The following is a 13303-nucleotide window of genomic DNA, read 5'->3' as shown; positions in this document are numbered from 1 at the left end:
TTCGCTAATATATCTGGTCCCATTCGGTTTACATGTTCGTTCCAGTTTTTTTTTTTTGTTTTTATCCACCTGTTAATATTTTGAATTTTGCATTGTTCACGTATACTTCTGTTGGTTTGTCTGTTTCTTAATGATATGCCCGCTATTGATCTTAATACTTTCATTTCGATATTGTTGATTTGTTGTTTCGTCTTTCTTGTATCGGTCCTTGTCTCCGCTGCATATGTTAGGATTGGTCTTACGTTGTCTTGCGTCTTACGTTGTCTTACTGTCACTAGTGATCTCTACTCCTAGGTAATTGAATTCAGGAGATGGCCAATGGTAGTTTTCTATTTGATGCTAAATATTGCAGGTATTAATGCAAATGCCATTTTTCTTGCAACAATCCCAATAATATAACCAGCAGAAAATTTTTTTTACAAAGTTTAGCTAGACGATTAGTTGATAATCACCTTTGCGCTGGTGCTACTCTTTCTTGTTTGCCAACATCAATGAAATTAAGAATTAAAGAAATGGTTAAATCTAAAGATCCACTACCGCCTCCATCCACTAATCCACTAATAGTTCATTTTATTTTATCAGAAGAATTTTTTAGTTCGTCTCATACTTGCTATTTCAATATGCGGACTCACAGTCTGCTGTACTAATGCAACTTTTTGAGGCACATGTACTGAAAGGTTAATTTTTTTGTTAATTAGTAGCTTAAACAGAGTGTAGACTGACTGACGCGGGCAGTAATAAAGGTGGGTCGGCAAAGGGGGAGCCCAGCGCGTCCTCCATGTGTAGCCGCCTGTGGACTACGAACACAGACATAAGTGATTATAAGTGACAGCAGTCAGTATGTGATTAGTAATTAATTACATTAAGCAACTGTTGAGACTGTTCTATTTTTCCAATTAACCCATACTGAACGAAAAACGTGGGACGGACAGTGGCGCACCCAGGGGGGTTTTGGGGGTTAAAACTTCACCTCAGGGCACTATTCCGCAGTGGCGGATCCAAGGGTGGGGTCACAGGGGTCATGACCACCCCCAAAACAAAATTAAATATCTATCGAATAATCCTAAAAAAAAATAATTTAAAACCCATCAACCCTATAAGCAAGAAGTCAAGAGTTGAAATTATTTAGACTCATTAATTCTAGGGGTAAGTGTAGAATTATACGCAAGCCTTTTTAAACTGCTTTTTAAAAAAATCAACAATTCTAAATACAGTAATACCTCGACTAAGACTCCCACGAATTCAGATTTTCAAATTTTGTCAATTCGTCATTTGAGTGCCAGATAATCGTTCAATTATCGATGAGATAGAAATACCGCCCACACATTATTGCTCATTCAATGTACATGACATGACTTTTCGCTCGAAAGCAGCACCTTTTTATTTTGTATTAGGTATTTCTTATCTTCAGGTTTGTCTACGAATTGGTTATTTGTAATTTGAATATATATTATAATTGTTGAGACTGTGTGCTACATTTTATAATTTATCAATAATAAATATCAAAGTGAATATTGTTGTTGCATTAGCTCTGTCTGATACGTTATGTAATCTGTGCCTTCTAAAGCAGAAATCTGAATTTGGTTTCGAAAATTAGTTTACGGATTTATTTATCAGATGTCGCTATTGCGTCCAGATCGAAGCCATTTTAGTGTTGCTTCTACTATAACAGGAAATATTGTTTTCACGATCAGAGCGTTTGTGAATATCTGCTCCGAAGATCCCTTTTATGGTGATATACGTATAAGCAGATACACAGACGCACTATACGTGAAATCAAATCTTAACTGTCTTTCCTTTTATAAAATTATATAATATTTACTTATCTTATTCTTATAGTATTTTTAATCACTGAACTTTTATTTACCTTCCTGTCCAATCTCTTACATTCTTCAGCCAGGAGTATTTTTTTTCTTCCTGGACCTCTTTTTCCTTCTACTCTCTCTTTCAGTCTGAGTCGTAGAAAGTTATATTTTTCTTCTCTGTAAATATGTCCTAGATAACTCGTTTTTCTGTTGTTTACAATATTTAGGAGTTCTCTCTCAGTCCCCATTCTTCTCAGAACCTCGTTATTGGTCACGTGCTCTGTCCACGAAATCTTCAGCATTCTTCGAAAAACACATTTCAAAGGGTTCTACACGCTTCATACTTGTAATTCCGAGAGTCCATGTTTCCACTCCGTATAGCAATAAGGAATAAATGATTGTTTTTAAAATTGATATCGGATATAACGATAAGATAGAGTTTATTAGGAATGTTAAATACATTCATTAATGTTTACACTTACATTGAGTTATTCCATTTAAATTACTTAACTTTGGTTTATACTTATTTATCCTTGGTTTGTTCTTGATTTTGTAGCTATATGATAGGTGGGTTTAAATTAATTGTCTTTAAAATACCTAGCTTAAATTGACAGTCCTTGATTTTTCAGTATTTATATTTTAATAACTTTCCTTTGGTTTAGTAGTCTTGTACACTTGATCTTACTGTCATAGAGCATGTGGGTTTAAATTATTTTTTGTTTGTTTAAGTTTAAGACCCCTTAATGTTGTACCCTTCTTTGCACCCGTAGGGTATTTGGGTTTTAATAACTTCTCATTGGTTTAATATATCGCTTAAAATAATTATTGAGAAAATGGTTCCCTTACATGAGGCACAAATTATGTCAATCGTAAAGGTGCAAAAATCTAAATCCTATTGATCCACCCTCAAGACCCTTGACCCCCCCTAACAAAAATTTCTGGATCCGCCACTGCTATTCCGACGCTGTTACTCACAAATTTTAAGGACTCAAAATGGAGCTTCCATAAAAAAAATTCGGTGCCCAATTAAACCCCCCCCCACCCACAGAAATTCTGGGTGCGCCACTGGGGACGGACTATAGTTAGCGTTGTTTATTTTCAGAAAATTATACAATACCCACCTGTCTTTTGCAAAACCAACTATGTCAGTCGAAAACCACGTTGATTTTTGCTCATGATTTAAAAAAACACCTCTACTGTGTAGTATTCAACTGCAAACTAAACACCGGGAAACATATCTATACAGTAACTAACTGGACTATTATCGCCATTATCGGAACTTAAAGCCAATGCGGCGAATAAAATTTAACAACAGTTACGATGTAGTTTTTGAAATATGAGAATTGTATTAATACACTATGGTACGATACAGTATTTTTCTTTAATATTTTTTATTCGAAAATGTTACAAACTCTATTGAATATAATTGTTATAACCGTAAAGACCTAAGGTCGTTTTATCATCCAGTAACGAAAATTGAATTTGGGTTAACGTTGTATTTGTAGTTACTCAGTTATTCTATAAATAATTTTTCATATTTGAAAAGTTTCTTATAAATTCAGTTACATCCACACCGATGATATACGCGGATAGAGCATAAAAAGTTGCACAAGAAGAAAACTGTAACTCAAAATCGAGTTACAAGGTGTCGATATAATGTTCTAAACCTAGAACCATAAATTGAAAAGTTATTTAAGATAGAAATTTGTTAACATTTTAAAGTAGCCGTTTTTATTCAAATTACTTTATGCACTCTAATAACAATATAAGGTTATGTAATGAATCTATTAGATTTGTGTGTATCTCGTTAAAAATATTTGCTTCTAATTATGATAATTTACATACTCGATTTAATGCAATAAACCAATTATTACACTATAATGACCTGTTACATAGGAATCAATTAATCGTTAACAGACTCGGATATCGTCCACTGGAAATGCGATAATTCAACTGGTTTCATTTGAATACAAATTATCGAGATTCGGTAAAATAAAATTGTCGACCAAAAGAAAATTCATCTGTTAAAGTCTCAGTTGCAAGCATTTAAATTTAGATGGTTTATTTATACTCCAATGTCAAATTAAAACCAATTGCAAATTAAATGTCTGGTCGCTAAAATAACCAATGAATAAACTATGGTTATGGTTGCTGTTATTAAACAAAAAGAGCTAACTTCATTCTACATAGGGCAACCTTTTTTAATTAGCTTAAAAATACCAACTTTTTGAATAAAAACAATTAAAATTCCATGTGCCAATCCAAAAAATTATTCAAATTATTTCTTAGCTTAAAAGTACTTAAATTTTACAACGAAGAATAATTAACTTTAAATGGTCAACAATTGATATAACAGTGTCCACGACCCACGTGGCTAGAACTGTTAAAACTGGCATGTGTCAAATGAGGTGTCCTATTCAGATCATCGACACATCTGTTTTGAAATGAGAGCCAATGACCTTATCAAATAAACTTATCGTATTAATGGTAGACCAGGACAAAATCAAATGGGCAACAAACTTATTTGAACCATATAAATCACCGGGTCCGAAGGGATCCGAACAGGATCACCAGGTCCGAACGGGATTTATCCAATAATTCTTTTACAGAAGGGAAATCACTTTTTTTACAAAAAATATGTATGATACTGCAAGCTAGCTTAGGACTCAGGTACATACCTAAAGCATGGAGGCTAAGGGTGGCTTTTATACCCAAACCTGTCAAAATCTGATAGGAAAAAGCCCCTACGGCCGATAAACCTGATGTCACTCGTACTGAAGACTGTAGAAAAACTGCTTAATGGGCATTCTAGGGATTGTATATTGGTTGAAAGTCTGATTCATCAGAGACAGTACACATATCGAGCAGCAAACGACACTGCACCATCTCATACAGAGGGTGAAGTACGTTATGGAAAACCAAGAGGTGATGTTATGTGTATTTCTCTATATAGAGAGACCCTTTGAAAATACCTTTTACGAAGCAATCACAAGGGCGATTCGTCTAAAACCAAAGACAAATAAGTTGCAGATGGATAGTCTGCGTACTGAGAAGCCGTTTAATTACACAACGTTCATGGGGGATACAGTGTCAGCACAGGTAACCAGAGGCTGTGCGTTAGAGAGAGCACTCTCTAGTGGAATCGGTTCATGGGTGAGATCACAGCTACACTCAGCAACGAGAGGCATCATGCCAGACTGGGCTATGCCTACGACCTAGTCATCTAGCCCACTGCAAATTTAATGGCACGCTCAGAGATAGAATGCAACAGGCTTTGACTGTATTTACATAATAGATTTCAAATGTAGGACTTAACATAAGCCCTCAGAAGTCATGAAATTTACTAAAGAGAAATTTAAAGGGATTGGGCCCTTAAAGCCTAAATGGTATACACTTAAAACTGGTGGGTAAAGTTAAGCATAAGGGTAATATTAGACTCGAGGCTTACTTGGAATCATCAGATATAACGAATAACCAAGAGAGCGGTTACTACGTTAATGGTAGCCAGACGCAATCATGGAAAAACGTGTCGATTAAAATCAAACATTTTACATTTGATTTATAACATCTTGGTGAAACCCAAAATTACATATGCATCAGTGGTATGGTGGCCAAAGGTATAGCAAAAAAGTGCATCCTCAAACTAAGCAAGGTGAAAAAACTTGATTGCATCGAAGTCACAGGGGCTATTTCCCTGTGATTTCGATCACAGCAGCCAGGACAAACATATGCCTGTACATATAATTATAAGATAAAAAGCGAAGTTAAGATATTATAGATTGCGAGAAGACCTGAGCTTTGAATGCTCTAACCATCGAGGAATTACGCTCCTAAATGCAGCGTATAAAATATTCTCCAATATACTATACCATCGTATGGCACCATATGCAGAGCGAATAATAGGACAATACCAGGCTGATTTCAGAGGTGGTAAATCAAGAATTCATCAGATTTCAACCCTGAGACAAATTCTAGAGAAAACACTGGAATACGGTGTAGACACGCACCACATATTTATAGACTACAAGGCAGCCTACGACTCTGTAAATAGAAGATAATTGTTTAGAGCAATGATAGACCTAGGAGTACCAAATCAGTTGGTAAGTTTAACCAAACTAACCCTTGAAAAAGTTGAATGCAAAGTACGAATCCAGGGGGAACTCTCTGAACCTTTTAAAACAAATAACGGGCTACGTCAGGGAGACCCACTCTCCTGTATACTATTCAATCTAGCTCTGGAAAAAGTAATACGTACGTCACAAATCGCAACTACCGGTTCAATATATAACAAATCTGTGCAAATCTTAGCATATGCTGATGATATCAATATTGTTGGGACAACGGAAAACGCAGCACGAGAGGCGTACGTAGCATTAAAGGAAGCGGCTACAAAAATGGGTTTAATAATAAACACCAATAAAACAAAATACATGAAAATAGGTACGCAACCACAAACACTACGGCCACTTGTTATAGAAAATGACGTTATCGAAGCAGTTAACGAATTTGTATACCTGGGAACGCTCGTCAATACTGAAAATGACACTACCGCAGAGATAAACCGCAGAATTTGCACGGCTAATAGATGCTATTTTGGGCTTAATCTCCTTTTTAAATCTACAGTTATATCAAGAAATACAAAAGTAAAACTCTACAAAACAATAATACGCCCAGTCCTAACATATGGTTCAGAAACCTGGACTTTAACAAAAAGCAATAAAAACATGTTAGGATGTTTCGAAAGAAAAATACTAAGGCGCATCTATGGAGCGGTAAATGAAAATGGTGTCTGGAGAAGACGATACAACTTCGAACTCTATAGGATATACCAGGAACCAGATATCGTAAAACACATAAAGATAGGACGTCTGAGGTGGGTAGGCCATGTAATGCGGATGGAGCAAACCGACCCAGCTAGAAAAACGCTCCTTGATAGACCTATTGGTCAAAGAAGAAGAGGAAGACCCAGAACAAGATTCCTAGATAACATCGATGAAGACATGAGAAATATGGAAATACGTGCTTGGCGGAGGAAGGCGATGGATAGGGACGACTGGAGAAAAATTCTTGGGGAGGCTAGGACCCACACAGGGTTGTAAAGCCAAAATGATGATGATGAAGACCTGAGCAACGTATCAGTTAGATCAGAACATGGTAACGTAATAAATGAAACTAGGGATGCCTAATGGATCATGATTTCTGACCATATAGTATTTAGGTACAAGCCTAAATTACTTTTCCGATTGGGTATTTGCCCACAAGAGGGATGAGGCAGAGAAAACACTTGATCTAGACTGTAGAGTTATACCTGCTATAGGGACGGGTCTAAAAATGCAGAACGGTCGGATGCAGGAATATTCGGTAGTAGTACCTCCGTATTTCTGCAGAAATTTTTGCAATCTTAAGCGTGCAAGAGAAATTAACATGAGGTTATCGTACTGAAGCGGATTAATATATGCACAGATAGCCAAGCAACCATGGGGCTCTCATAAGCCCTAAGGTGGACTCTAGGCTAGTGTGGGAATGCCGAAACGAACTAGACAGACTGATGAAACGGAAATATAGGTTCCAGATTATCGGGGAAAACATGGTAATGAAAGAGGTGATATACTTGCCAGAAGGTCACCAGCTACAAAATACTTCGGTTCAGAGCCGACGTCAGAGTGCTAAAAAGCATTGTTCGCGACCGGAGAAAAAGCCAACACAACTCACACTGGCCAAAGAAATACCCGGACAAACACATGCCTTTACGTGTTATCAAAAATTTTTGCAAATTTGGGATAAACAAAAATTGATTTCTTACAACAAATTAATTTGTTTAAGAAATATTCAATGAATCGTTTCGAAAATTAATCACATATTAACAGTCCAATACAAAAGCCTTCTTTTGAAGCAAAATCAAATTTGGATGAATTTGCGTAACTTTTATTATTCTACCAGAATTATTCTTTGTTGTAGAGAATATCTGGATAAATCCTTATTTCTCTGGTCCATTTAAATACTCACTCACCAGCGATTAAATATACCTGATTAATAATGCTTTTTATTATACATCGTTAGAAAAACTCAAACTTTCCCCAACATGCATTAGAACAGATTTAAATCCTTTAATGTGTATTACACTAAAGCATTAGCAAAATAACTTTTCTAGCAAAAAGTTTCTATGACATGGTTTCGTGTGTTATAGTTTTGGTACACTTTTGTTAATTTTGTTATAACTTCGACGAATAGTGGCAAAACAGAGCAAGAAAATAATTAAAAACAATATTTAACAAAATCAATAGTTAAACATAATGGTACCTGTATACTTCTAACACACAAGGTTCTTATAACTTTGAGAAAACTAAATATATATTGACTATACAGATTGAACGAATTTAAAACGGAACATACAATTTAATATATGTCTGTTTGAACTGCATTTGAAATAGTGGACCAATATAAAACTTGGACAAAAATAAATCCATACCCCATCGAGTTAGAATCTATGGAGAAGCTATGAGCATATTAACGTATGTACTAAAAACGGCGTAGGTAGGCGTGGCTAACTGTGAAACCAATATGGCGGTGGGATCATGACCGGACTCAATAATATTAAAACTACTATAAAAATATGACTAGTTATTCAGAATATTTAAACATAATCTAAAACAGTGCAAACATTTTTAATTAACTATGATTTATTTATCCCTCGGTAAACACTAAAAACACGATATATTATACATAAAGATAAATTAATACAGTCAAATACTATTAATTTATTCTCTGAAGTACGGGCCATTCCTTTGTTTACATGTTTGTATACTAACCTGTGGAACGATATTCCTGAAGATTTTTTATTAATACCGCTTCTGCTACTGCAACTACGTTGAGAACAAGAAACCATTATTATGCACTATCACAATATACTATTACAGTTTCTATAAAAGTATTATAAAACTAAAAATATTCGAAAAACAACCAACGTAAATAAACATATACGATCTGTCAAAAGTGGCAACACAATATGGCCGAAGTGAGGTCGTTTTTAGTCACGTGATGCCCTCTCTATAGATTCTAACTCGATGCCATACCCGGTGATAGACATTGTATAAAATATCGTTCAACTATCTGTCTCCTTTAAAGGAAAGAGGAGCTTGCCTAATAGTCGGAGAGATAGAGCCGAAATTTTGAACTGATCAGTAATATGACATTTCTCTATTGGAATATATTCATTGTAACTGGATTAAGACTTTGCCTTACAGGCGGACGCCCCTCGTGGTACAGGGGGTGGCTATACAGGGATGAAGTTGTAATTTTTTTCGGAAAAATTAACGATCGATAATATGGCTGAAAATTTGCCCAGAGTAAGATCTTGGTATAACTAGACGAAATCCCAAAGGGCGGACGTGAGAGTGGATACATAAGGGGTGGCGGACAGGGATGAAATTGCAATTTTTTGGGGAAAAATTAACGATAAGTAATATGTCCGCCATTTTCATGGCTCATTATTTAGCCCCTAAAAACTCTAAATCCAAAAGAGCGGACAGCTGGGTTGGTACAGAGAGCCATAAAACGGGGTCAAATGTACCACTTGCCTGCGCATTTTAGGTCTCGGTAACAATTTTCAAACTGATTTTATTATATTTTTATACCGATTAATTTGAAAATTTGTATGCTCACTTCTGTTACTATTCTGAAAAGCGTCAAGTAGAGTTATCCTCAAAATTTTCCAAAAAAATTTCCGTAAATGAAAATTTTCGTAATTTTTTGAGGTAAAATCTAATTTGTAGAATCCTTTCGATTTTCTGTCAGTTATACCATGAATTTTTCCAAAAATTTTCAAACGATTTTTCCGATAAGAAAAAAAAATTTAGAAAACTTTAAAAATTTCGTCATTTTTCTCACTCTCACTGATGTCATCACATCTTCGTCACTTTCACTTTCAATAATATCACATTCATTATCTGCTTCATTTTCAATCACTACTTCTCGAACTGATGTTCCTGAAAATCTGAAAATTTTTGGAAAAAAATCATGGTATAACTTACAGAAAATCGAAAGGATTCTATAAATTAGATTTTACCTCAAAAAATTACGAAAATTTTCATTTACGGAAATTTTTTTGGAAAATTTTGAGGAAATCTACTTGACGCTTCTGAGAATAGTAACAGAAGTGAGCATACAAATTTTCAAATCAATCGGTATAAAAATATCATAATAAAATCAGTTTGAAAATTGTTACCGAGACCTAAAATGCGCAGGCAAGTGGTACATTTGACCCCGTTTTATGGCTCTCTGTACCAACCCAGCTGTCCGCCCTTTTGGATTTAGAGTTTTTAGGGGCTAAATAATGAGCCATGAAAATGGCGGACATATTACTTATCGTTATTTTTCCCAAAAAAATTGCAATTTCACCCCTGTCCGCCACCCCTTATGTATCAGTGAGGTCCACTAAACCATTTGAATTTATATGTTTCATCTTCAAACTCCCAACCATGTTCTTCAACAATCAATTCTGTTGGTACTTTTTTATGAGCAGTTGTCCAAATATTTGAAATATAATGGGCTCGCAGTAGATGTTAATGTAATTCATCTTGACATGGTAGTAAGCTTGAAGCATCGAAATTTTTTAGTTTTTTTTTTAAGGGCTCGTTCATATCATGCAACTTATACTGCCGGTTAAATAGTGAAAATCTGACATCGTTTACTTTTCTTTTTGGAATTGTTCTCGCCAGTCCTGTTCCATATAAATGACATATGAAAGTTTCTAAGGTTTCAAAAACTTCATTACAATCGAAGTCAGTTTCACCAAGTTGGATAAAAGCATCTTGATACTTATTACATTTAGCGCATGCGTCTAGAATTACTGATCTAAATGGAACGCGCATCATTATTATTTAATGTCCAAACAGAATTTGTAAAATTATAATTAACTAATGAAAAAAAAATTCAATCAATTTGAAAGTTAAAAAAAATATTGAAAATATCTAAGTACAAAGTAAATTTCAAAACTTAAAAAATTGATAATTCCACTATTAAATTGATTTTTATTAATAATTATTTGTAAAATGTTAAAGGAATTCTACAAATTGAATTTTACCTATTGATAAATAGAAATAATATATTTTGTATTTGATTATTAATGTAATAATAAATCAAATTTTTCTTATATCTGAACAACCAATATTTATGCAATATAAATTTAAAAACCTTTTTATTGTAATAAAAAATAAGTAAAATAACTATTTGTTATACCAAAAATATTTAATAGTTAACATTATAAAATTACTTTAATTTAATAAAATATCAAACATTTATTCAATTAAAAATTAATTCGTAAAATATTTATATTTAAGAAAAAAATGTAATTTGTAAAGTAAATATGACTTTAGTTTGAAAAAAAAAACAATATCATAATATCATTTTAAAACTACAAAATATTCTATAAAAGATTCAGACGATGACGTAGAGTTTTATCAAATGTTTTAGAAAAGTTTTTCTAATTTTTTTTTCTTATCGGAAAAATCGTTTGAAAATTTTTGGAAAAAAATCATGGTATAACTTACAGAAAATCGAAAGGATTCTATAAATTAGATTTTACCTCAAAAAATTACGAAAATTTTCATTTACGGAAATTTTTTTGGAAAATTTTGAGGAAATCTACTTGACGCTTTAGTAACAGAAGTGAGCATACAAATTTTCAAATCAATCGGTATAAAAATATCATAATAAAATCAGTTTGAAAATTGTTACCGAGACCTAAAATGCGCAGGCAAGTGGTACATTTGACCCCGTTTTATGGCTCTCTGTACCAACCCAGCTGTCCGCCCTTTTGGATTTAGAGTTTTTAGGGGCTAAATAATGAGCCATGAAAATGGCGGACATATTACTTATCGTTATTTTTCCCAAAAAAATTGCAATTTCACCCCTGTCCGCCACCCCTTATGTATCCACTCTCGCGTCCGTTCTTTGGGATTTCGTCTGGTTATACCAAGATCTTTAGAACTGATAAAAGAATCTCTAAAAGTAGAAAGTAGAATCCGGATACAAAATGAATTAACGGAAACAATAGATGTGAAAAAGGGACTACGCCAGGGAGACGCTCTATCATGCATCTTGTTCAATATCGTGCTCGAGAAAATACTGAGGGACACAACAATCAATACACGAGGAACAATCATTAATAAAAGCGTGCAAATACTAGCATTTGCAGATGATGTTGACATAATCGCAAGATCAAGAAGAGAAATGATAGAGGCATACAACCAAATAGAACGAGCTGCACAAAATAGTGGTCTTAAAATCAATCAGACCAAAACAAAATATATGCAGGTAAGAAAAAACGCAGAAATAAGGCAGCCACAAAATATAACAATAGGAGAATACAACATAGAGGAAGTAAAAAACTTTATATACTTGGGATCCCTAGTCACGTCTGATAATAACGTTACGGAGGAAGTGAAGAGGCGAATATTTATTGCAAATAAATGTTACCATGGCTTAATTAGACACCTAAGATCAGATAACGTCGCAAGAAAGACAAAATGCCAAATATATAAAACCCTAATAAGACCGGTACTCACATATGGCTCAGAAACCTGGACACTTACTAAAAGAGAGGAAACGTTGTTAGCCACCTTCGAAAGAAAAATCTTGCGACACATATATAAGGGCACAAAAGAAAACGGAATATGGCGAAGAGGATACAACTCTGAACTATACAAAATATACCAGGATCCGGATATTATAACATTCATCAAAATAGGACGGCTGCGTTGGATAGGACATGTAGAAAGAATGAAAGAAGGCGAAATACCAAACAAAATATTCAAACAGATGCCAGTAGGAAAAAGAACAAGAGGAAGACCGAAACTGAGACTCTTAGAACAAATAGAAAATGATATAACAACCTTAAAAATAAAAAACTGGAGAAAAAAAGCACGAAACAGATCGGAATGGAGAAGAATCCTAGAACAGGCCAAGACCCAAAAAGGGTTGTCGAGCCAGTGATGATGATGATGATACCAAGATCTTACTCTGGGCAAATTTTCAGCCATATTATCGATCGTTAATTTTTCTGAAAAAAATTACAACTTCATCCCTGTATAGCCACCCCCTGTACCACGAGGGGCGTCCGCCTGTAAGGCAAAGTCTTAACCCCGTTACAATGAATATATTCCAATAGAGAAATGTCATATTACTGATCAGTTCAAAATTTCGTCTCTATCTCTTGGACTATAAGGAAGCGATAAGTGGTTTGACAGCATAATAACTGTTTGTGTAGTCTAGTTTTCACAGTGATTCTAGGCAACCTATTTGGGTGGAGTTTTGACTTGTTCTTGAATGAATTCAGAATCCAGCAGCCCGCTGAAGTATTGGATTTTTATAATATAATTATTTGACAACCTTTTGTTGGCCAACCACCTAGAGCGGAGTTGAGCCAAAATACATTGATTTCGTATGTTCCGTTTTAAATTCGTTCAATCTGTATACTTATATACGTGGTAACAGTCATG

The 13303-nt window shown here is 34.5% G+C and overlaps 1 protein-coding gene across 3 annotated transcripts in view; it reads right to left on the bottom strand.

Annotated features, from left to right (window-relative positions):
* LOC140452009 (lachesin-like) overlaps positions 1 to 13303 on the bottom strand; it is a 461558-nt gene that overhangs the window by 148959 nt on the left and 299296 nt on the right. The gene's annotated exons all lie outside the window — the stretch shown is intronic.

Source organism: Diabrotica undecimpunctata, chromosome 10 (assembly GCF_040954645.1).
Source record: "Diabrotica undecimpunctata isolate CICGRU chromosome 10, icDiaUnde3, whole genome shotgun sequence".
Classification (NCBI taxonomy): Eukaryota; Metazoa; Arthropoda; class Insecta; order Coleoptera; family Chrysomelidae; genus Diabrotica; species Diabrotica undecimpunctata.
The sequence above is the reverse complement of the archived record's forward strand: the minus strand, read 5'-3'. Positions and strand labels throughout refer to the sequence as shown.